General features: G+C 41.1%; 1 long non-coding RNA gene across 6 annotated transcripts in view; it reads right to left on the reverse strand.

Moving 5' to 3' along the window:
• Positions 1–489: 489 nt before the first annotated feature.
• LOC128932406 (uncharacterized) overlaps positions 490–25967 on the reverse strand; it is a 48496-nt gene continuing 23018 nt past the window's right edge. The window contains exons 3-6 of one of the 6 annotated variants that reach the window (XR_013519380.1): positions 24448–24602; positions 8220–22553; positions 7439–7683; positions 490–5054 (exon numbers count right to left, since the gene is read on the reverse strand). This is a non-coding gene — a long non-coding RNA (uncharacterized LOC128932406). Of the gene's footprint in view, positions 6028–7438; positions 7684–8219; positions 24603–25967 lie in introns of all 6 variants that reach the window. The other 5 variants (XR_008482225.2, XR_013519382.1, XR_013519383.1 and 2 more) reach the window with 5 other exon arrangements.

Here is a 25967-nt window from a genome sequence, read left to right on the forward strand (position 1 = left end):
GGAATGAAGATAAAGGGAAACAGATTATGTCTAGTAGTAGTATTATTAGTGACATCAAATTAGAAACAATCCAAGTATTCATCAACTGGTAAGAGAAAAAACAAACTGTGTTATATTCATACAATGAATATTATTCAGCAAAAAGGCAACAAACTACCAATACATGAAACAACATGTACCTCTAAAAACACGTTAAGTGATAAAATCCAGACACAAGACTTCATATTGCATGGTTTCATGTATATAAAATTTCCACAAAACTCTATAAAGAGAAAGTAGAAAACTTGTTGCCTTGCCTGGAGATGGGGGTAGGGATTGACCACAAAGGGGCTTGAGGGAGCTTTCTCTGATGATGGAAATGTTCTATAAAACTGGACTGTGGGGATGGTTGCACAACTCTATAAATTTATTAAAAACTTTTGAACTACATACATAATAGGTGAATTTTATGGTATAAATTTTACCTCAATAAATCTGTTAAATAAAAACACCTCCTAGTCATCATTTTACTTACCTTCTGTGAATAATTTATCAGGAAATTGCCTCTTCCTTGAATTCCAATTCCAAATTCATCCATTTATCTACACCTCCACAGCCATCTCCCTACACTGAGTCACTGTCATCTTCTGTCTTATAATAACCTTCCAAATGATTGCTCTGCTTCCCATGTCATCCCCATCCACTCCATGCTCCATCAATAGCAAGGGAGAGCTTCTTAAAACACACACAGGCTGCCACACCCTATTTAAAATGAATACTCATCGCACTGGAAAAACAACTCAATCTCTGTACCTAGCCTTGTCATCAGGCTCTGTGTGTTTGTTTCTGACATCATTCTCTGATCTGTCTCACTCTTACCCTCTCTTCCTGACCTCCAGCCCAGCTGGCCTCCTTTTTAGTACCTCCAATGCCCCAAGCTCGCTCTTTCTTCACAGCTCCTTGCATATGTTTCTCTCTGCCTGCTGATCTTCCCTTTGCTCTGTATGGCTGGCTACTGCTCATCTTGGGATCCACTTGCATCTGTCCTCCTCATGAAGACCTTCCCTGCCCACCTGTCAGAAGTGGGTTACTCTTCCCATTGGCTACATCTCAGCCCCATGCTTGCTTCGTCCATGGTGGCCACTGAAGTCCCAATAATTGCATTTATGCTTTTGTTAACTTGTTTTGTGCCTAAGTATCCCCCTTGCTAAAGACTTCATGGGAAAGAAGGGAAATAGACTGTGGCTGTCTAGGTTACTATTATCCCCAGCACCGATCAGAGAGTATAGCACATCCTAAGCCCTGTGAATAAATGAACATCCAAGTGGTGTAGTGCAGAGGATTTGTGTACTACATCCTAAGCTCTGTGACCTCAGGATACCACTTAACTTCTCTAACTCTCTATTTCTCCATCTGTAAAATGGGAATACAACTGGCCACCTTTTAGCTTTATCGCAAGGGATAAATTACATAACATAGGTAAGAATATAGGTATGAAGAGAGAAAGCATGGTACCTGGCACATTGAATGGGATACAGTAAGTGCCATTCATATTAAAACTTCTACATAGCTGTCCTAGTTAACTTTTAAACCATGTTTCTGCTTATTATTTATGATATCATGATGGAAAACAGCTCTACCATTTCCACTTTTAATAATAAACTTAGGATGTGGAATGTATATTAAACTAAGTGAAAGTTCTTAAAGTCTGAATATTGTCAACCTTACTAAATTAGCCTGTCTGAAAAGGATAATTTCAGGTTAAAATGAAAAGCTAGTCGGTTGACATTCAACTGATCATTGGGAAGAATTAAACAGAGTTAGTAAAGAATTCTTAATGAGCTTCATCAATATGATGTGGTGTTTTCCTTATCTTATTAATTGATGTAGCTTAGAAGTTGGGATGGTCTCACTTAGGGAACATTTAAGGCTCCTGCAAGTGCACTGTAGGCCTGGGGCTAAGGGTTCTCTGCCTGGAGTGAGGTCTTGCAGTCTGTAGGACAGTAGTGCTCAAATTTAGCTTGTATCACAATCCCCTGGAGGGCTTAAAAACTCAGATTGTTCCAGAGTTTATGATTCTGAATGTTTGGTGTGGGGTCTGAAGATTTCCATGTTTACATTTCTAACAAATTTCCAGGTGATGTTGGGACTACAGCCCCTGTACTACTGCTGGTCTGGGGACATACTCTGACAACACAGAAAAGCCTAGGGGTGAGCAGCAGGGTGCTGGTCCTCTGAGAGCTGCAGAGTCACCCCGGTAATAGTGTCCAGCGACAGAAACTCCTACAAGGTTCATTTGTTCAGCAAGAATTTTTTGAAGGTCCAACTAGAAAAAAAGAACAGGGTAATTCAATTACCCGGAATCAGTGATATATGTGAAAGAGGGGCTGTAGCCAAACAGGATGGTGAGATACCCCAGAAAATAGTATCAGGAAGAAGGAATTACCACTCCTAGACCTCCAGGACAGTAGGAGGAGGGAGTGTTGCTGGAATTCAGAGCAGGGGCCTTGGGGAAGCCAGAACCACAGTGGGGCCTATCAGGTGGAAATGGAGCCATGGAAGAGATGCAGTCTCCACAAAGGATGCTGCCCTAGGCTGTTGGAAAATGAGAGAGAACCCCCTCGTTTCTCTGTACCCTCAGACCCTCCCTACACACACACACACACACACACACACACACTGCAGAGACTGCATCTAGGGGCAGACAGGCACAGGGCTTTCCCAGAGGGTCTGCTAAATAGCAAGTGGTAGGTGAGACAGATTTGCTTCTTCCTTCATTGATCTTGCAGTCTAATAGATTGATCAGGTGGAGCTTAGTAGCCCGGTAAGACATTGGCTTTCCTGGGGCCTTTGCTCTCTAAGGAAGTGTTATGCAACCCACTCATTCCCCATACATGCCTACGTTGAAATCTGATCTTCACTGTGATGGTATTATGAGGTGGGGCCTTGGGGAAGTGATTAGGCCATGAGGGTACAGCCCTGATGAATGGATTAATGCCCTTATAAGAAGAGGCCCGCAAGCGAGTTCTCCTTCTTTCTGCCACATGGGGTTACAAGATGTTGGCATTCTGCAATCCAGAAGGTGGCCCTCACCAATGACCATGCTAGTACCCTTATCTTGGACTTCCAGCTTCCAGAACTGTGAGAATTAAGTTTGTGTTGTTGATAAGCCACCCGGTCTATGGTATTTTGTTGTAGTAGCCCTAACAAACTAAGACAAGAAGTATTTGAGTAAGCTGATCATGTCACTTTATAGATACACATATGAAAAGTAATCTATGGCAGCAGCTGGGCTTCAAAATGATTGAAATTACAATTATAATACAATATATTCTCGCTTGTCTGTCTAGGAGGAAAGTTACAGAAAGAATTTTTTCTTTTGCCCAAATAACCATACTTGGTATGAAATTAATGTTATTAAATGGAAAAGCTCCAAAAGTGGCAGTGGTTATCTTTTGAATTTATGAATATTGTTACTATCATGTAAGTTACATTAAAATTAATAGGAGCCAAGGGTACATGTAGAGGAAAAAGAAATGGATCCCTCACTGAGCTTTTGTTGGGGACTGCAGTTGTGCTGAGAAATGGAATTTTAGGTTTGATGCATAATCAAGTGTGAAGAGTGTAGCAGAGAGGGGCCTACAATAAAAACACGCAGCTCTTTCACAGCTCAAGTGCTCTGCTCCACTCCACATCCTAGAATTAAGCACTTAAACTGGATATCTTTAAGTTCTTGCCAGAAAAACCCTAAATTTCTCTTGTAAGGATGATTTTCGGAAGGGAGAATGGGGGATGGGAGATTAGAAAACTGTTCCTTCGAATGTTGTTCATATGGAATGCATTTGAATGAAACTAACATCTGGGGGAAAGGATTCTATGAGGATATGAGATAACAGCAGAACTGTTTGCTGGCTGAAGTCATGTGGTAATGATATCAGCTTTGCCTGGGAAAAATGACAGCATAAAATCCAGTTGATATGCCTAGATAAAATGACATGAAATTGCATGTATTTGTCTAGAGTATTATGGTAATAGCATTAGAGGGATAGGTTTCTGTTTCTTGGAGAGCAAATAATTTGCCCAGTGTATCAGAACAGCAATAAACAAGTGTCAGGAAACATCTTGTCTTCCTTCAAGATTAGATGTCACTGAGTAGCTTATTTAGGGTGATGGCATATTTTCCTCACAATTCTCAAATCTTAAGTGGACCATCTATACATCTAACTTTTGGGTCATTGACTGTGTTCATCTTTGTGGAAATAATGAAGTAGCTCCTATTAGTAAAAGAACACTCTATTCTTCTGACAAGATTGAGTCGGTGCTAGTCTGCACGTACAGGTGTGCTTCCTGTGCTAAAATAAACGTGTTCCTGAAAGGTTACGTATAAATTGAGTCATTTTCCTATTGGCTTATATTATCTTGTCAAAGATGTTATGTCTTCTTTCCAGGTTGAACTTTAATTCACTTCTCACACTTTAACTTTCAGTTTCTCTTTACTCCTGAAATCTTTCCAAAGGGTTTTCATATTAATCTTGGTGGTCTTAGAAGCACAAAATAGCCGGGAAACTTCACAACTTGGAGCATCCTTTTATTCAGACAATAACTGCTCTTTTTTTTGGATGGAGGTTGTTCCTATAAATAATAAACACATTTGCTTTTCATTGGAGAAATTAAATTGAGCGAATATGGAGTGAATGTGCCGTGTGCTCTGTGCTAGCTGTGGCTGAGTCATCATGAACTCCCATTGGATCCTAAGAGAACAAGATGATGTCATAGGCATTTCTCAATCGCCATCACTCTGGAACAAGCTGCTCCTTCAAGCTGCTAGGAAAAGGCCAATATTCTGATACTTTTAGTATTCCCCTTCTTATCTTCCTGGCAAAATGATGAGGAACTACTATATGGTACACATATATGTAAGCAATCTTATAGTCACTGCTATAACATTTTATATGCTCAAGCACTGAAAGTGCTTATCTGAAATCTGATGCTCAGTTCTCAGCAGTCAAGAGTCACATGGATTTCTCTTTTCCCTCTTATTCCATTGTTCAGTAAATGTTTTTCTGCTAAGCGACCTATAACGTAATAGACATCAGATTGTGGTCATACAAATCTATATTTGAATGTCATCTCTGACATCTACCAACCATATGACATGTCTGTGCCTCAATTTTCTTCACCTTTAAAATGGACTTATTAAGCACTGTCTTGTATGGCTGTAGCAAAGATTAGTAATAATATATGTTAAATACCTAGCACAATGCATGCATATAATTAATACTCAACAAATGGCAATTTTTGTCATCATTGTCTCTTCCTCATCATCATCATTGTTGTTACTTATTGATATCTCTTCATTACCACTAGATTCAGAGACCTATAAATTCCAGACCTAGCATAATGCCAGACATACCAGGCACAAAGTAATTATTTATTAAAATAATTCACAGGTAAAATTTGGCATATACACTGTGCCTTTGTGAACTCCAGTTTCCTCAAGCCCCACCAGCCTATGGATACAAAATAATTCAGATTTACCGACTTTTACACAGCTGTTCATATAGCACCCTAGTATCCTAAAATATGCTTATTGAACATTTCTGTGTGTCTCCAGGGTTATCTCATATGTGCATAGAAAGAAACTTCATTTTGGAGGGTTCCTCCTCCATTGTCATCAGGCAATGAGCCAAAGCCCTGAAGGTACCAAGCTCCACAGCAGTTGATGCAAAGTGGTGTTGGGGTGTCTCTCTCCATTTAGTCTTATTTCCACCAGAAGGGCTCCAAAGCAGTGCTGCTTGGGAACCAATGTTACTGGCACCAGCATGAGGCTCTGGGTGTGTGCTCAGGAAGGAATAGAGAGACAGCACCATGCCATATTCAAAATCAGCTCCCCTCTCTGGCTGAGGCTCTGTGCATCAGCTCTAGAGCCTGGTTTCTTCCTCTGTAGGATGCATTATCTTCAGGAAGCAGCTCAGGTCCCCATGAAAATAGACATTGCTCAGGTCTGCCCTAGTGGTTCATGAGACATGCTAGGACACTTCTGAACTCCTGCAATTGGACACAATATTGGGTCAAGGACCAACTCCTGCTATATAGCTAAATGCTGGTTTGAAAATCAACATGTCACCTTACTCTGCAATGGTGACAACTCATATTTACAGAAAAAAAAGTTCATTTATTGTTTTTTTCCAACATTACTAAAGGTGTCTTATGGGAGACCTAAGGTTTCCTTCTAGGAGGCTATATGAGAGAGCAGAGCACAGCACAATAAGAAATCCAAAACACATCTATTCATACTTATCACAGGACTCAAGGGACTGCCAGACTGCTCTAGTTTTAGAGTTCCTTCTAGGAAAGTTTACAGACAAAGCAGAAATTTCTCCTATACAAGTCTGGTACCATGAACCATAGGGTTAACCCTCTGTCACCTCATACTAGGAATCAGGTTGCAGTGGGACAGGCATGGTGAATCAGGACTGGCTCCTTTGTCAATCAAGTATCAGCTAATTCCTAGAGCTCTGCAGAATCCTAGAGAACCCAAAGCAGTGAAGAGTATTTGCAGCTGCTTAAGGGAACAGGCCATGAAGACCAGTGTCCCAGTTCAGGCCATGCATTAAGAGGAAAATTTGGCTCAATGGCTAGACAGAGGGCCTGGGAGAGAACAACCCTCAACGCTGGTTCTCTCCAGCGTTGAGGAAGCACATTTACCAACAAATGACTGCTAAGCACTTTTCAGTTGTCAAGTTCATAGGCACTGAATAATAATGAGAGGGGGCTTCAGACTGTGATGACTAATGGCCCCTCTATTTCCTGCTGATGCTGGCAATTTTGTGTCATTTTGTTTTTATGTTAATTTATGCTCACAGGATTAGAATATAGCATTATGTGGTCATTCAATTTAATTGAAGTATGGAACTTCACAGGCCTAGTTTTGCATTTCTCAGAGATTTCGGTGATTTTTATCTTTAGCATTTAATCTTCCCCCCAGATCACCATTTCTAATGGCAATGATAATACATTTACACTTGCATCACACTTTTCCTTCTAGGAGTTCCAAGTATGTCATGGCCCATTACTCCCACAAGAGCTCTGCGAGGCAAATGCCAGGGAGGATTTTAAGCACTTTCCTTAGGTTTAACGTACATAAAAAGGTGCAGCCTTTATCACAGAGATAAGTTCTCAGCCATTTAAATTACTTTTGAATGCAATGAGAAGCTTTGCTTATGCATGAGTTTTCCACTGTGCTCTGTGATTTTCATACTGCAGAAATATGTGACCTTTAAGCTTGACAGCACTGCTCAGAGTACATGTAACTTATCAGGGAGTTTTCTTTGATTACCCCACCTCCTTCTTGTAAGGAATGTAGTGTTTGTACCACATTGCCTGGAAAAATTGCCCAAGGGCAAGGGGAAGCACCAACTGAGACATAGAAGAGAGAATTCAGCATTAGCAAACTCACCGTTTAAAAACGACAACACTGGAATGTCCCTGGTGAATATAGATGAACCAAAGGAGTATCCTGAGGCCAAGCAGCTCTCTGGATCCATTCTTGCTCTTTCTGAAGGGCCTCAGAAGTATCCACTTGAAGACACTGGCATGCAGCACTCTTTCTTCTGAAGGCCAAAAGAATAAGAAAAAAGCCGCAGCATATTCTGCTGTAGAAGGAGCATGCCACCAGCCTGATGGAAGAAACCCTCCCTGTGTCTGAAATAAGGAGGCATGGAAAGAGAAAAAATAGAGGGGTGGTTATGTTACATTTGCATTTCCCTGAAGGACCAGAGAAGTAGTTGGAGCTTTTTTCTCTTAGAACATCAGGCAAACACCATCTGACCCAGGTCTTCAGTGGATTGCAGGATTCTGTGTTGACAGCCTGCCTATGTCCATTGTGGGGGAGGGGGGCGGGGGAGAAGGGACATGAGAGATGAGGTCTGGGACAATAGGGACAGTTCTGCCTACAGGTACTGCCCACTGACTCATCGAACATTCTGTTTTAGCCCAAATGCGTATACTGCAATCAGTTCTGGCACTAACCACCCAGAGTCAGTGTAGACCCCCACAAGTTAGAGACTCAGTCCTCTACAAGATTGTCTCCATTTCAGACGAAGTCAGACGCAAGTGGAGTTACCAGACCACCCACAGTTCTGACCAACCAACTACATCTCCAGAGGATTCTCATGACACTGCTTTGGTCAACAACTCACTAAAATGACTCACAGAACTCAGGAAAGCACTGTACTTACAATTATGGTTTTGTTACTGGTGGCGAATCCACACGGGTCTACAGCAACCTCAATTCTTGCCTCCTCAGAAGAAAGAATTTGACGGAGGGGCATAAGGCAAAAGAAGAGACCAAGGCAAGTTTTAGAGCAGGAGTGGATGTTTATTAAAAAGCTCCAGAGTAAGAATGAAAAGAAAGTAAAGTATACCTGGAAGAGGGTCAAGGGGGAAACCTGGAGGTCAGGTGTGAGGTTTGACCTTTTGACTTTGGGGTTTTATATGTTGGCATACCCAGGGTCTTGCATCCCTTCTCCCTTGATTTTTCCCTTGGAGTGGGCTGTGTGCATGCGCACTGGCCTGCTAGCATTTTGGAGGTGAGCATGCGCAGTGGGTTTACTGGAGTTGTACGCATGCTCACCTGAGGCATTCCCTTTTCTGGTGGAACACCCCCAGAAGGTCATATGCTAATTAGACTCCACCATTTGAACTCTTAGTATGCATGTGTGAGCCCACTTGCCCAACCCCTGAGATCTTAGCTGGAAGCTAATGATCAGTTTCAGGTGTTTCTATTGGGAAACTGCCTTTCCCTGGTGCTGGCTGTGTGACCTGTTACTATTTTAGAGAGACAGTTAACTGCCTACCCATCACCTGATGATTGCCTGACATTCCTGGATAGGGGGCCAGTGGGGGTATCTCCTGCCCTGCTTATGTCTTCCTGACAAGCTACCTTTTTAACAGTTTCATTATAAAATATACTAATCAGACCAGCCAAATTAAGAAACTTATAGGGAGAGGCCTGGGAGGGTCCCAAACATGGAGCTTCTATGTCCTTTTATCAAGGAATCAGGATGTATCATCCTCCTGAGAGATCAGTGTGTTCACCAGTCATGGCCTGGAGCATAGTGGCTCAACCCTGTAGTCCTAGCTATGTGGAAGGCTGAGGTGGGAAAATGCCTTGAGCCCAAGAGTTTGAGGCTGCAGTGAGATATGAAGTCACCATTGCATTCCAGCCTGGGCAATTGTAAGACCTGGTCTCGAACATAAAACAAGATAAAACAAAAATGTGTTCACCAATCAGGAAGCTCCACTGAGCTTAATTGTCCAGAGTTTTTTTTAAATTGGTATAGCATTACATAGGCATGAGTGATTAAATCACTGGCCACAGGATGTAACTCAATCTCTGGCTCTCCTCCTCTCAGAGGTTGAACTGGCTCAACGTTCCAACCCTCTCATCACATGGCTGATCTTTCCAGTGACTAGTCGCCATCCTGAAGCTACCTATGGGCTCACTATGAGTCACCTCATTAGCATAAACTCAAGTATGATCCAGGGGATTCATAAATAACAAGGACACTTCTACCACTTTGCAAATTCCGAGGGTTTTAGAAGCTCTGTGCCAGGAACCTGGGACAAAGACCAGACACATTCTTTCTTACACAATAAGAGGCTCCTGAACCATGAAGCAGGGAATGTAACACAGATATTCCCACACTGGAGGTTCATAGAGCCCCAAGGAAGAGAATGTAGAGAATGAATACTTGAAAGTATAGTTTTAGAGAACGTTTATGGTTAAGGGCCAAGAGAAGAAAGACATTTGGCTTACTAATTAAAATTCTCAGATTTGGCCATCTCCTAGTTCTAGCACCTTTGAGACTGGGTTGTCTACATCAGGTATTGATAAGTAGCCTTCTTCAATTCTTTCAACGCTGACAAATCAACGCTAGGGCCCATATGCTCACCATCTTTATTATACTTCATTTGCAGTTTTTTTCCATTGTGCTAAATCCACAGAAATATTGCATGTCCAGCCAGAATTCTGGTACATACTTGTGCTGGCAATTCTGTGAGCAATCCTTTTAAAGTACTTTGCTAAGGTTTTCATAATCAAGTGATACAAATGCAATCAGGCATATGATGTACCACATGGTAGAATGTACCAAGTTATGACTACACAGATTTGAAATATCTATAAGGCACATTAAATTAGAGTGACTTTTCATCACAATTGGGCTTGCAAGAACTGTCATATTATTTTATTTAAATCTGACTTAGAAACCCCATCCACTGACCCCACTGCAGAGAATTTAATTCTTGCTTATTATCAGACCTTTTTCTTCACTCCCCACCCTGAGTCAATACAATAAAATATCTGTGAGGCCATCCCCATATCTGCCCCATACTAACAACTACTAATCAATTCACTGTCAGAGGCCACTTGAGTCCTTAAATCCAGAGACTTTATTAGGGAAATATAAATTCAAACCACTAAGAGATACCACTACATTCCTATTACAATGGCAATCATAGGAAATTACTGATGATAACAAGTGCTGTTGAGGCTGAGGAACAACTGGAACCCTCATATGTTGCTGGTGGAAATGTAAAATGGTGCAGCTACTCTGGAAAAGTGTGGCAATGTTTTATGAAGTTAAACATACCCTGACCATATGCCCAGAAATCCCAATCCTGGCTATTTACCCTGAAGTGAAATCTTATGTTCACACCAAAATCTGTGGATGAATGTTTATAGCAACTTTATTTGTGATCATCAAAAGCTGGAAACAATCCAAATGTCCTTTGGAGGGGAAAAGGATGAACAGACTGTGGTGCATCCATACTGTGAAATACTACACAGCCATAAAAAGAAATAAGCTAGCGATACACACAACATGGATGAATCTCAAAGACATGCTAATGAGAGGAGCCAATCTCAAAAGGATACACACTGTATTATTCCATTTATTTGACATTCTCTGTAAGACAGAACTATAGTGATGGAAAACAAATCAATGGTTTCCAGGGGTTATGGGTGGGGTGGGCTGTGACTATGAAGAGAAAATAAGGGGGCTTTGAGAGGGTGATGGAACTACTCTGTATCTTGATTACGTGAATCTCTAGGATACATGAATCGATGTTAGAATTATAGGTCTGTACAAAATAAAACAGTTGACTTTACTATAATTTTTCTTTTTATTTGAACAGATTTTTAAATGCTAATTTTTAAATAAAATGTTAAAAAACAAACAAAAACCAATCCAAGGGCATGTTCCTTCTATGCCATATTTGGGTGAAAACTAAAGGTTCTGGGACTCCAGTGCCTGGAGTCAGTCTCCCTAGGCACAGAAAGCATTTCCCTTAAAAAAAAAATACCCTGCTACCTCCCAGAGGGGAACAAGAAAGACTGTGGACCTTGCCCAGCATTATAGATTGCTCACCATCTGTCTGACATTCTTTGGCCTACTCTTCTCCAGTTTCTTCCTTGTCAGGGGACACACTTGCTTAGTATTCTCAAGACTTTCAGAAGGGCCAGAAAGAGAAGTTGTTTCAAGCAGTTTCTGCTTTCAGCTCTTCAAATACCCCTGAACCAAGAAGTACAAAGCCTGAGACCTCTTCTAGGAAAGAGAAAGGAGGAAATAAAGAGAATAAAACAACTGGTACTCATCCTTGCTCGATTTGTTAGAAGTAAAAACAACACCAAGTTAAAACCTCAGTAAATTACCCTGCTGCTCAAATAACAAGGAGAAAATTTTGCTCAGTCCCTTATTGTTCTGGCCTCCATCACCAATAAAATAATAAAGATTGGGAAAGATCAGTAAAAAGCACTGTGCACAACCTGACACAGTGGCTCTTGCCTGTAATCTCAGCATTTTGCAAGGCCAAGGCAGGTGGATCACCTGATGTCAGGAGTTCTAGACCAGCCTGGCTAACATGGCGAAACCCCGCCTCTACTAAAAATAAAAAAATTAACTGGGCATAATGGCAGGCACCTGTAATCCCAGCTACTCAGGAGCCTGAAGCAGGAGAATCATTTGAACCTTGGAGGTGGAGGTTGCAGTGAGCTGAGATCATACCGCTGCACTCCAGCTTGGGCAACAGAGTAAGACTCTGCCTCAAAAAAAAAGAAGAAAAAAAAGTATTATGCACATAATGTGTGTGTGTGTATGTGCTCTTAAGTTTATGTGAATTAACCAAGGGAACAGGAGGCAACCAAATGTGAAATAGGTAGGGACAAATGACACAAGAGCACCTGTACCTGATAGCGTAAAGGAGACAGCTCACCTGCTGGGAAATGAGTGGCATTAGAAGATCATCAGGCCAACCTAAATCCACATCTCTGGCCCAATGGTTGGAAAGGGGCCAGCAAGTGCCTTATTCAGACCAGTACTAGGACTTGCCCTAAGACTGCAAACATGCAAGTTGGCAAAGGGCCCCAGAGATTAAAAGGAGAATTGAGTCTGGGTGCTGTGGCTCACACTTGTGATCCCACTTCTTTGGGAGGCTGAGGCAGGAGGATCACTTGAGGTCAGGTGTTCGAGGCCAGCCTGGGCAACGGTGAGATCCCCATTTCTATAAAAATTTTAAAAACTAGCCAGGCATCACAGCTCATGCCTGTACTTCTTGCTGCTTGTGAGGCTGAGGCAGGAGGCTCACTCGAGACCAAGAGTTCAAGGCTTCAGTGAGCTATGATCACATCACTGCATCCCAGCTTGGATAACAGAAGGAGACCCTTTCCCTAAATAAAAAACAGGAGATGGGGATATCGGCCAGGGCTACAGCTTCATTGTGCCCTACACAAAGGTATCAGATGAGATGCACAAGTGAGACTGAATTCAACCCACATTCTGTTTTCCAAGCCATGAGTCTTATGATATTGAAATGTGGCAGAGTAATTAAACATAAAATTTTTAAAATTCAGAAAACACTTTAGAAAGATTACATACATTCTAGTTGAATTGGAATAATTAATCACATAACTTTGCCCCAAACTTTCTGAAACCCAAGGGGAAAAGAAATCTCACTGGAACCTTTATCTCCTAATTATTCAATAAAAGGAAATCTTTAAGTTATTTTATAGAAGCAAGCTATACTAGAAATAAGTATCACTGGACTTTACTAAGGGGGGCTTTGAGAAATATGATGGATGTGTTATTGATTACAAAATTACAAAGGCATTCTTTAATGAACATTTCCTTCATCTACCCTCTAAAAAGTCAACATAAGGAACAAAGATAACACCTGGACATATTCCTTTCTAATTTTCTGGATTAATAACAAGATTAAATGCAAGGCCAGCCACCAGTGGCTCACGCCTGTAATCCCAGCACTTTGGGAGGCCAAAGCAGGTAGATTACTTGAGGCCAGAAATTCGAGAACAGGCTGGCCAACATGGTGAAACCCCATCTCCACTAAAAACACAAAAATTAGTCGGCCATGGTGACGTGTGCCTATAATCCTAGCGACTCAGAAGGCTCAGGCAGGAGAATCACTTGAACCTGAGAGGCAGAGGCAGAGACTGCAGTGAGCTGAGATCGTGCCACAGCACTCCAGCCTGGTGACAGAGCAAGACTCTGTCTCAAACAAACAAACAATAAAAGGAATCCTAAGGCTCAACAAACTTGAGAATCACCAAGTTCAAAGTGTGAGTAGTTAGCATACATCCAATGGAAGCCTTCTTTAGATTGGATCACAGTAAATGTACAACTCAATTCTAAAAAGTGTCTACGAGTTGATAATCTTCATTATTGACTAGAAAACGACCCACACTATTTAGCTGGCAATCAGATAGCATGCAGTTCTGAAAATGAGGAACCTCCCATTCTTAGATCATCAACCTACTTTTTCAAGGAGGTGAGTTTCTAGAATGCCTAGGGATATGGTTCCTCAGCCACAGAACTTAGAAGGATTTTTAAAGTTCTGCATTTCAAAGGAAAATTTCAGCTGCTTGTAAGTATAGACTGACAAATCAGTCTTTCTTCCATGTTTTTACTTTAAGCAGTAACTCTGCACTGACTCTTCAAAGAGCCCATGATCAATTCTGACAGGCAAAGAATATTAATAAGAGTGTCAAGAAGGTGGGTCTGACATTTGAAAATTTGATGAATTCAGAGTGACACTAGGAGAACAACAAACTAAAATCAAACTGAAGATCATTAAAGTTGGGGTATTGGTTTCCTGTGTGGATGGGACACTGAATATCTAGCTTCTCAACAATGCAGTCTTCACAGTCTCCTAAGGGATATCTGAATCGGGTTAAGAAATGCCATCCCATATGTCCAGAAGTAAGACCCTCATGCTGTAACAGCCTTGTAGACTACGACTTGCCTTTCATCACACCTTCAGAATTCTAACTTTTGTCCCAAGCTAAATCTGGATTTCCCTAAAGGAGAAGTGGGTGGAGAAGAGGAAGAGATTCTGTATTATGTTACTTCCTGAGAATTCTCTTTCATTAATCTTTGCTCGGAAGGTGCCTTTGGGTGGTTTTTGGTGCAATGAATAATGTTCACACACAATCTTTCCTGTCAAACATTATATTCACTCTAAAGTCTGCCGACAGTTTGGGAGCAGTGTCTTTTGCTTTCCAATTGGCTTTCTATTGTCACTTCAAGAAGTGCGGAAACACCTGATTTATGAGAGTCTGGCTTAAAAAGTGTCATTTCCATTGCTTCTTAGTAACTGCCTCAAATAAGCAGAGGAGGGCAATTTGGCTTGAACTTGCTTTGAGAAGCTTTAAGTTTAATTTATACATTGGATAGAGCTCTCCGACTCATCGAAATTCTACTTAATACATCCTCAGAAAACACCTGAAAAACAAGAAAAATGTGGGCATGACCCTATAGTTAAGGTAACAGCTGTGTGTTTGTGAATATCATCTTAAAGCAGATTTCTGTTTTTCTCCCCTACACTGTCAGAACACATGAAAAACAGAATTTCAATGACTCAGAAACTATACCACAGTTGATAATTAGGCTGGTTTGTCAAAGGTACCTTAATCTTTTTATTTCCTTAAGCATCTGTCTATAGTTTGTCTATGTTATACCTGATATATTTTCTCCAATAACCTCATTTATGGGACATAGCTCAAAAGTCAGTAGCAGATAACTGACAGTTTACAAAGAGAGGAGGTTTAATTTAATATGTGCAGGCACCAGAGTCTCTTAGAAGATGACTGGTGCCAAGAAATTTGGAAGGTCATTATGTGGAATATCTGCAGAACAGTACCTTTTGAACCTTTTTAATGGGTAAGGAGGAACATTTATGCATAATGGTATGAGGCTTATTGTACACTTGTCCTCAATGCTGTCAGTCACCTGCATGAATCTAAGATGAATTTTAAAACTGCAGGCTCACAGTAAGCTGAACAAGCAGTTTGGAAGCTCCCCTCAGCCTGAACTGGTAAGAGTTTGAGAAATTGCTTCTCAAACTTCAGGATGCATATGAATTATCCAGGGAGATTGTTAAAATGCATATTCCGATTCAGAAGATCTGGTGTAGGACCTGAAGTTAGGCGTTTCTAGCAGGCCTGCAGTTGATGCTGGTGCTCCTCATCCATTATCTACACTCTGAGTAGCAAGGGCTTAGAAAAGAGTGTTTCCCAAGTTTCTTTGCACATATGGCAGCAAGAACTGGGATACTGGGGTTTCTGTAGTTCTTCTGCCAAGCTGGTAGATGCTTTTTAGATTCATCTTTTGTATTCATTCATATTTTTTCTGTCAACCACAGAAGGTTTTTCTGTAAAAAGCAAAGATACTAAGGCAAGAATTCAAAGAATCACTGAGATAATAGTCTTGTGCTTTACTTTGGTGTTAAGGACCTGATTTTGGGGGGGAAGGAAGGAGAAGAGAGTGAAACTTTTAATCCAAATACTACAGCATGCAAATAATAATTTAGAAGAGTGAACAGCAAAACTCGCATATGAGGATGATTTTTCTGTGTTCTATGATTTTGTTCTCAAGTAAATAATGAGGCCAGTTTGGAATTGCCACATTTTGCCATAATTTAGGCAATTGTTTCCATGTGTGGAAGTTGAGTTAGGATTCTCTAATTGCTGCATTTATCATTCCCTTTTCATTATTTTGTTAGGGCAATGTCTACTTTCACATAGTCCCAGATCACCTCACATGGACGTGTTAGGGTTACCAAATTTGAAAACAACTCAGACTTTTGAAATTTTTAAGGAATGGTTTTTCAGTTCTGTGTGTTCCTTTTTAGCCTTCTCAAGCGTTTTTCATCTGCTCCTTTTGGAGTGTGATCATGTATGAATTCCCAGTACCAAAATAGCCCATTCTAAGTGTGCATGTGTATTAGTGGTAGGTTTTGGGGGAAGGCAGGGGTGGTCAAAGCTTGAGACAATTGGACTCCAAAGGGTTCACATCAAAGTGCCAATGCCATGGTCATAAACCAACACTGACTTACACCCTCACAATACTTTATAAAGTTTATAAAGTTCTTTTATTGTGTGTTTTGATCCTGACAATAAAATACTAAGGTTAAAAATGGCAACCCCTCTTTACTGGTTAGAGTCTAACATAACAAAGGATGCATGGAATTACCCGAGACTACAAACACTTCCAACTGCAGACAATCTCCATTACAGCAAAACAGCTAAACAGACAAAGTTACCCTTATGAAGATCAGCTTATTCAATATTTATGTGGGTAGCATGGATTTGCCTTGGGCCAATACAAAAGACTTCTCTTCTCCCACTTTATGTAATTAATAGTAGTAAGAGCTAACAGTCACTGAAAGTTTACCACACGTCAGACACAGTTCATGTTAAATATAATCCAATCCTTACACCATCCTATGTGGTGTATACCATTATTAGTCCATTTTAGGGACAAGGAATTTGAGATTTAAATAAGCCATGTACTTGGCTAATGGTTAGAATCAAGATTCACATATAGATAGACGAATTCAGAGGCTGCATTTCTAACCCGGAAGCAAATTGTCTTCATCTTGGAAGGAAGTTTGAGATCCATTTAATTGGCAATGAGCAAAGGATATGCCTTATGCTTGCTTAGGACTTTTTAATTTTCACCACAGTTCAGCCTTGGAAGCTCTGAACCCTTCCAATAACATTGTGTCCAGAGTTCTCAGTTTAACATCTGAATGTACTCCAGCTAATGCTTTGGACATCTCAGCATACTTTCCTGTCCTTTGTCTTGTTCTGTAACAGCAAAATGTCCCATATTCTTTCAAAGAAAAAATACCCGATTAGCATTCATTCATTCATTCTCCACCACCACTACCAATGAGATTGGGTTATGAAGGATACTTGTGACTCCAACATTGCTAAAGATAATGGCCACTTCTCAGTTCTCACCTTGCTTAACCTCATCACTTGACGTTGCTGATCACTCCCTCCTCCTTGAAATACTGTCCTTAATTGCTTTTCAAGAAATCACACCTTCCCCATCTTCCTCCTTTCTTTTGGGCTATATACAGTTTCAGTCTCTGCTGCTGGCTCCTTTCATTTGCCTGATCCCTAAACATCAGAGTGCTTGAACCTCCTCTCTTTCTTCAATCATGTCCTTGATGATCTCAACCAATCTCAAAGCTGAGCCCTATTATATATATGTATGTCTCTGGCCTATACCCCTCTGAGTGTCAAACCTATGCATCCAACAGCCTGCTCTTAGATGTCTAAGAGGCATCTCAAGCTTATTATGCCCAAAACTGAATTTGTGATTTTTCTCTGAGTCTGTCCCTTAGCAGCCCTCTACCTCATAAGTGGCAAATCTATTCTTCCAGTTGTTTAGCCAATTTTACATTCATTCTCTTTCTCTCACTCATATCCAATCTATCACAATACCTTGATCTTAAATATATATATATCCCAATACCTGTTGACTCTACCTTCAAAATATGCCCAAATGACTTACCATTCCTATTGTTACCATCCTGGTCCAAGTTGCTTTCTTTGATTAGAAAAATACCCTTCTACTTGGTCTCCATGCTCCCACCCATGCCCCGCCATATCAAAGTAGCAGTTGGATTCATCTTTTGTAAATCTGAGTCAGACCATCACCTATCCCACTCAGAACTTTCCAATTTCACTCAGAGCAAAGGCCCAAATTCTTCCTACAGTCTACAAGCCCCTACACATTCTGCATTTCCACAACAGCCCCTAACTGTTCCTGATACCTACCAGGTACAGAAGGCCTTCCTTCCCATTAGGGCTTTTTGCAGTTACATTTTCTCCTACCTTGAACAATCTTTCACTAGACATTGTGATGACTCCTTTACCACCTTTAGGGTTTTGCTTAAACATCAGCCTCTCAATGTGGCCTTCTGTTCCAGTTACTCTTGTGGCATAACAAATGTCCTCAAAACTCAGTGGTTAAAACAACAATCATTTTTATATGCTCAAGGATTCTGTGGGTTAGGAACTCAGAAAGAGCAGAATGAGAGTAGCTGAGGGTGACATCACAGCTGGGAGTTGAAAACTGACTCACTCACAAGTCTAGCAATTGTGTCAGTGGATACCTCAACCAGAACACCTATGTATGGTCTCTCCATGGCTCTGCGGGCTTCCTAGCTGCATGGTGGCTGCGTCCCAAGAGTGTATTTCGAAGAGCTGTATTACCTTTTATGACCTAGCCTCAGAAGTAACACAGTATCTCTTTGACCAGAGCCATAAACTCACCCATGTGTAAGGAGAGGAACAGAGAACCCCACTCCTCCCCCATACCCACCATCTAGTGGGAGAAGTATCAAAGTCACATTCTAAGGAAAGCATATGGGATGGGTGATATCATGGTTGCCATCTTTAGACATTACAATCTGACACACCTTCCCCGCTCTCTTTATTTTAAATTGCAACCACTCTCAGCCCTCTGCCTCCTCCACCTCAACAGGCTCTACCCCCTTTCCTTTATTGTCCCCAGAGCATTTTTATTAGTCTCCTGTTGCTGCTGTAACAAATTACCACAAACTTAGTGGCTTCCAACAACACAAAGTTATTTTCTTACAGTTCTGTAAGTTAGAAATCGGAAATTCATTTCACTAGGCTAAAATCAAGGTGTAAACAGGGCTGCATTCCTTCTGGGAACCACAGGGGAGAGTTTGATTCCAGCCTTTCCCAGCTTCCGTTGGCTTCCTGCATCCCTTGGCTGGTGGGCCCACATCACTCTGACTTCTGCTTCCATTGTCACCTCTCCTTCTTATACGGACCCTTGTGATTATGTTGGGCCCACCTGAATAATCCAGGCAACTGCTCCACCTCAAAATTCTTAACTTCGTTACATCTGTAAAGTCTTTTTTGGCAAATAAGGGAACATATTTATAGGTTTAGGGATTAGGAAGTGGACATCTTTGGGGCCTATTATTCAGCCTACCAGAGCACTTATCACCATTGGACACATTCCATATTCTACATATTTGTTTATGTCCTGTTTAGTAGAACATAGTCTCCATCAGAGAAAAGAGTGCTTTCTTTTTTGTTGTTATATCCCAGGAGCTTAGTAAAGTTCCTGGCATATGTTAAAAACTCAATATATATTTGTTGAATAATTATTTTCTTGTCAAATAAATGATTCCATAAATATTATTGAGTACCTACTACGTGTGGGATAATGTAGCTACACTGAAGGCTTGTTAAAACTGATTTTCCAAAGTGTTCTAAATATTCTGTACCCGTAGAGAAAACCACATGTGTGATTCAACAGAATAAAAAGTCAAGGGTCTAGCCCATAACCACAATTCAAAAAATCTTTTCCATTCCTTTTTGGACATTGTACAAAAAGTTATTGTCTCTGTCATAACATGTGTGCATCTGAATCTCTGTCATCTTCCTACCCCAGTTACTCGTCCTAAATGAAAACGGGAGACATGCAGATAGCAGAGGATTTGGACCCTGGGTCTTAATTACCTACATGGGTTTGGGAACTGCTACTTATTAAACTCTTAATTGAGCAGCCCTATGGCCCTGCTTGAGGTTTTGTTGCCATAATATTTCATGATATTTCTACAGACAGTACACAAATAAAAACGGTTTGTGTTTCAACTGAATTTCCTGATTCTTTGTGAATCAAGCCAGATGTGTGGAAATCTCTCTCTCTCTCTTTCTCTCTTTCTGTGTGTGTGTGTGTGTGTGTTTAGACACTGATCCATATGCTTGCACGGATGCAAATTCTGTGACCTTCTGTTCTTTCTTTTCCTTGATGATTTGTACACACAATCTCATAAGGCAAATCTCATAATTAAGTTGGATCTGTTTCAACCATGATTTTTTCAAAAGATCATAATCATCATGGTTTCCATGTTCATTCAGAAAATAATGTAGTCGCATATGTCCATAAATGACCCACATAGAATCTGCCCTTATCAATTTTGTTTTGGAACATGAGCCAAATTGGACTTATTTCTATTCACTTCAGATGTAATGACAGCCTGTTACTAAACATCACATAGAAAGCAGAATCTCAAAACAAAAACAAGCAAATACTGTTTTCCATGTTAACTAGAGTTAGAGAATACCGGGGAAGGAAACAAAGAGTAGTTCAGAGTTTCTATTTCTCTTTAAACTCAGTTTTCTCAGCTGCAAAGTAGGAACACTAAAATCTTTCTTGGCAACTTACTTGGCCTCTATACGCTTGACTCCTTTATCCATACAATTGATATGGTAATAATAACACCTACCTCGGAGAGGAGCTGGAAGATGAAATTAGTTTCAAATGTAAATTACTTATTTAAATGGCTGGTGCTTAATAAAGGTTCAATATGTTTAATACACTGTTATTCACTCATAGAATTAGGTAAATTCTAGACATGTGATTTATATTAACTAATTGATAGCTATTTTTAAAAAACAGTTTCTTAGAGCAGTTTTAGGTTCACAGCCAAATTGAGAGCAAAGTACAAAGATGTCCCATGTACCCTCTTCCCCCTCACATGCACAGGCTCCCTCATTATCCACAGCCCCTATCAGAGTGGCACATCTGTTACAATTGATAATCCTTCATTGACACATCATCACTGTATTGGGCCATTCTTGCATTGCTATAAAGAAATATCTGAGATTGGGTAATCTATAAAGAAAAGAGGTTTCATTGGCTCACAGTTTCTGCAGGCTGTACAGGAAGATCTGGAAGCTTACAATTATGGCGGAAGACAAAGCAGGAGCTTGCACATCACATGGTGAAAGCAAGAGCAAGGCAATGGGGGGAGGTGCTACACACTTTTAAAGAAAGACCTCAGAGAATTCACACACTATGATGAAGACAGTGTCATGGGGGATGGTACTAAACCATTCATAAGAAATCCACCCATATGATCCAGTCACCTCTCCGCAGGCTCCACCTTCAGCACTGGGGATTACATTTCAATATGAAAGTTGGGCATGGAAACATATCCAAACTATATCAATCACTCAAAGTCTATAGTTTACATTAGATTTTGCTCTTGGCCTTGTGTATTCTATGGGCTTGGACAGATTTATAATGACATATACCTACCCATTACAGCATCATTCAGAGAAGTTTCTCTAATCTAAAAGTCCTCCGTGCCCCTCCTATCCATCCCTTCACACAGCTCCCCCACCCCTAATCCCTGGTGACCACTTATCTCTTTATTGATCTATAGGTTTGCCTTTTCCACAATGTCATATGATTGGAATTATACAGTAGGTAGCCTCTTCAGATTGCCTTCTTTCCTTTAGTAATCTGCATTTAAATTTCCTCCATATCTTCATAGTTTGATAGCTCATCTCTTTTTAGTGCTGAGTAATATTTCATCGTCTAGATGTACCACAATTTATCCAGTCACTTACTGAGGAGAATTTGGTTGCTTCCATAGCTATTATGTTTAAAAGCAGAAAGGACTCCTCTAGCTGAAAAACTAAAGAACAACTTATATAGTGTGATTTCAGAAGCCCGAGAAGGTTCTGTTTACCCTTAGGAGTTTCTCTTCTACCTTGAAATAAAGCCTTCTGTTTCTTCAACAAAGCTTCATTTATCTGACTTAAAATGTTACAATGAAATACTCCTAGGAGAAATATTACTTTAAACATCATTAGCTATTTACACTTCAGAATGAGTGAGTTTTATATCTTGTTCTGAGAAATTTCCCCAGAGGTAGAGGACAACAACATGAGACAATTGGCAGCAAGGAAAACAACTTCACCTGCTCCACGATTATAAATAACTTATGTGAATATCAAATTCAATAACATACAGAATGTTTTGGTTTCAGTTTATATCCCACCATTCCCTCCTAATGTCCCAATTGAGTGATCGGGTCTTAGAACTTTTATGAATATAGGCAAAAATCCTCTTAATTGACCCTCATTGGACATCAAAATTATTTTGATAGTTTGAAATACTTGTCAAAAGAGAGTTATTACTGTTTTTGGAGGGCATTTACTTTTTGTACTTTCATGGCTGGAACTAAAGTTTATGAAGAAATACAGTCAGTGTTCCTTGCTCCTGTTTCTCCCTCTCCCTTGACCTTGCCAGGGCACCTGAGACCCACACATCTCTTCCACAAGGCATCCCAGCCAGGCCTGAGTCTGCCACTAGTTTTCGTGAAGGAAGCAGAAAGATCACACCAAAACTGCATGGTACAATGAAGGAGATTATCTGTTGAAAAGGAAGTGGAGATTTCACTCAGCTGGTAATTAAAAACAGGCTCTTAACACGCTTTTCTGCAAATGAGCTAAGCTTGGCAAGTGGTTTCCATTCTCTTGGCCTCAGTTTCCCCACTGGTAAAATGGGAATTGGATAAGATAATTTGTAAGACAAATCCTCTAGTTCTAAAGTTCTATAACTACTCCTTGACAGTTTTATACCTAACTAAATGCCATGGGTCATTCGTTCCTAACATTTTATACCCAACTAGAATATAAACTCCTCTAGGCTACAGCACCAGTACTCCCCAAGCTCCTGGGGCAACCCATCTTTCACTGCGTACACAAAGCAAAATCAGTGAAGTTGGTCTTCAGTGATCCCAGCGTCTCCTTCTCTCCTCTAAAATCATCCAGTTAGACAGCTGTGGAATCCTAAGGCTCACTTGGACAAGTTATCTACATTCTCTGAGCATTAATTTATTCTCCCATAAACTGAAGATTATAATATCCATCTCACTGGGCTGCAGTGAGAATTAGTTTTCATAATGTATACAACTTACTAGCACAGTGCCTGGCATATATGGGCAATTTTCTCTTCCTTTTGACTTTATTGCCTTGTGCTTTTAAAATTCTAATTCTTCCTCCACATTAAAGGAAAGGAAATGGCTTGGTGAGACCAAACCATTTGTATCGTGTGATGGTTACCCAAGCTCCTGTGGGGTTCAGCCTTTTATCTTTGACTGTGGAAAGCTTTGACTATTCTATAAAGAATCCCAAGTATGTGGGGCACGGGTGACAAGAAGAGTTCTCTTGCTAAGCTGTGGCATCTCTCTTGCTTTTGAGCTCGAACTTCCTCAAAGTCAGTGCCTAAGTCTACTTGAATTTTTTCTAGGAAGCCAGTGAGTCAGAAGAGCCTGAGTGGGAAAAAATGGCAAATCTCCACCAGCTCCCTGCACCATGTGCCAAAAAAGACAACTGTCTGGGCCCCCCTGGGAAGCAGTGGCAGCTGCTGGAGGTTCTTGCCTGGGAACTGCGGGCGTGGAGGATGAGGTGCTGGCATCGAGGATTGTTTGCACTGATTCCCCCACCCCTTCCGGCTGGCTACAGAGGTCTGGGTGAGGAACAGGTGGAGAGAAGAGAAGAGCCAGGAGCAGCTGGACTCTTGCAAAGCTCCCACAGAAAAAGCTGTTCCAAAACCCGAGCACTTGGGACCAACCCAAGGAACTCAGCCCCAGTTACTGGCAGGGACTCACAGCCCACTGCTGCCTGTGGCCCACAGTAGGCAGTCCAAATCCCTTTGCACGGTGTCCTGAGCTCTTTCCAACATGGCTGCTGCCCATTTCACCTCCTGCCACTTCCCTGGGTCAGCTTCTCATCATCTCCTGAGCAGCCTCCATGTGATCATGCTCCTCTCAATCTGGAAGGTCCTTCTATCCTACTCTATGTTGAAAACTCTGCCACAGTCCCTAAGACCCACCTCAGGTTTGCCTTCTTTGCCTAGGCCTTACCTCTCTGCCCTGAGCCTCTGCAGCATTCATACCTCCATGGCAGTCCTCACTAGTTCCTCATAGCCATCTGTTTGCATGGCTTGCTTCTCTACTCAGGTGGGAGATACTTAAGAACAGGGACCTTGCTTGATTCACTCTGAACTCCAGCACCCAATCTGCACTTGGCATAGGATATGTATTTAATGAATATCTCTTAAATGGATGTTGAGCCCCAGTTGCAGAAGAATAAAAAAAGAGAACTTGGTCTTCCCCCTGTGAGGCCATGAGTATGGCCAAATGACCCATGATGCTCACAGTACCAAGAACCTAATCAGTGCTGGCCCAGATAAGAGACTCTTGGAGGATTAACTGAAGATACAAACTAGAAACACAACTCAACTGTTTAAAAGGAATACTCACTTTACATACTTTCTTCCATATTCAAAATATTTTTTTTCTTGGCCATTATAAAAAATCCTTCTGTTGTGATAGCAGAATTTTATCCTCAGATGCCAAGGAACCTTACAATGCATTTCACCCTCTTCCTCCTTATTTTTACAATTCTAGAGAAACAGCTGGAAAGAGAAAAAAATATCACACACTCGGATGCACTCAGAACTCCATCACAAAATGGACATTAGAAATGCTAGCTGAGGGGAATTTTTCTTTAAGAAAAGCTTTGTAATATATTAAACATGCAATAGCATTTCCTAGATTTTCTCTCCATTTTTCTCCACCCAGGGAGGAATTCCAGATCATTATAGGCATTTATGGGAAACGCTTTCATTGATGCCTAATCCCCAAGTAGTACGAGAACTGTATGTATTAACTTTATGCTTCACTGGATTATATGTTTTACTGTACTATCACATTAAACTCTACAAAAGCATACTTGTTCTTCAGCAAGTTTGTCTGTTCTGCATGGCTGACCACTCCTCAAGCATAGTTACCTACTCATACTTTAGAAAAACTGGTCGGAGCTTTGCTGAGAGTTATTTTTGATACCTCTTCTGCACCCTTCGAAACACCCAACCCCATGCTTTATGGCCATGTTGGAAGACTTCATAAACATCTGCAAAGATAATCTACTTATTGAGAGATTGTGGAGCCCACAGAATACATTAAGAGCCTGCAGAACACTCAGTGACCAAGAAGCCTTCGGAAGACTCCCCAGGACTTCTAATCTGGCGGGAAGACTGACACATTTCTAAAGGAGCCTTTGAATAATTATTTAAGAGAAATGTGATTTTAATTTTTTGTTACTTTTGGACTTTCCAGAGTAAAATAATAATTTTGCCATTAGCACCTTAGCCCTAGGGTGGAAGTGAATTTCACCTGGAGCAAACTTACTAATATGGAGAGGGAAGGGGAAGACGGGGATCATGGAAAGATCTAGGATGGGAGGCAGCCCTAGTTCTGTCATTAACTGGGGATTTGGGACATTTGCCCTCTGGGCTTCTGCTCTGTAAGATGCACTTCATTTAAGCCTTAAGCTGCTGGTCTTCTGGGATCACTGAGAGCAGCAAAAGGGACCATGGAGGTGAATGTCATGAGCTAAGTCCTGTGAATGTGATGGGCTGGGAGGGTCCTTGGAGCCAGCCATTAATTAGTGTCCAGGTGTAGCCCATTCCACAGCTACATGTGGGTCAGAGGTTTGCTGAGGGAGGGAGAGATGGGACAGGATCCTGAATACCATGGAGAAGATTCACCCAACTAAAAGTCACCCTCCCCACGCTTGCCAAGCGCAGTGCCTTCTCCCTGCCTGCCTCAGTCCTTCTAGGCCTCCTGAGTCTTCTCTCAGAGATGTTTTTTTTGGGGGGAGGCGGGGGATAGGGTCTTCATCTGTTGTCCATGCTGGAGTGCAATGGCGAGATCTCAGCTCACTGCAACCTCCACCTCCTGGGTTCAAGAGATTCTCCTGTCTCAGCCTCCCTAGTAGC

This window comes from Callithrix jacchus, chromosome 6 (assembly GCF_049354715.1).
Source record: "Callithrix jacchus isolate 240 chromosome 6, calJac240_pri, whole genome shotgun sequence".
Taxonomy (NCBI): domain Eukaryota; kingdom Metazoa; phylum Chordata; class Mammalia; order Primates; family Cebidae; genus Callithrix; species Callithrix jacchus.